This window comes from Pundamilia nyererei, unplaced genomic scaffold (genome assembly GCF_000239375.1).
Source record: "Pundamilia nyererei isolate P.nyererei 1_Seehausen unplaced genomic scaffold, PunNye1.0 scaffold00352, whole genome shotgun sequence".
In the NCBI taxonomy this organism is placed as follows: Eukaryota; Metazoa; Chordata; class Actinopteri; order Cichliformes; family Cichlidae; genus Pundamilia; species Pundamilia nyererei.
This window is the reverse complement of record NW_005187753.1, coordinates 342299-342562: the sequence shown is the minus strand read 5'-3', so window position 1 is coordinate 342562 and position 264 is coordinate 342299.

The following is a 264-nucleotide window of genomic DNA, read 5'->3' as shown; positions in this document are numbered from 1 at the left end:
ATTATCATTATAATTCAAGTATGGTTCCTACACCTTGAAGAATTGGTCTGTTTTTGAGTGCAGTACACATGTAAGATATTCCAATGGCACTAGATCCAACACTACTCTTTTTCAACCTTTAATAGTTGGTGCTTTTTCATTAATCCATTGGAGTAGTATATTCTTCCTCACCGCATAGGTGAGAATACAATACAACCTCCTATTATTCTTGGATATTAACCGCCGGCTGGGGAGACTCAGTATGAGAGACAAAGGGTCCATCTC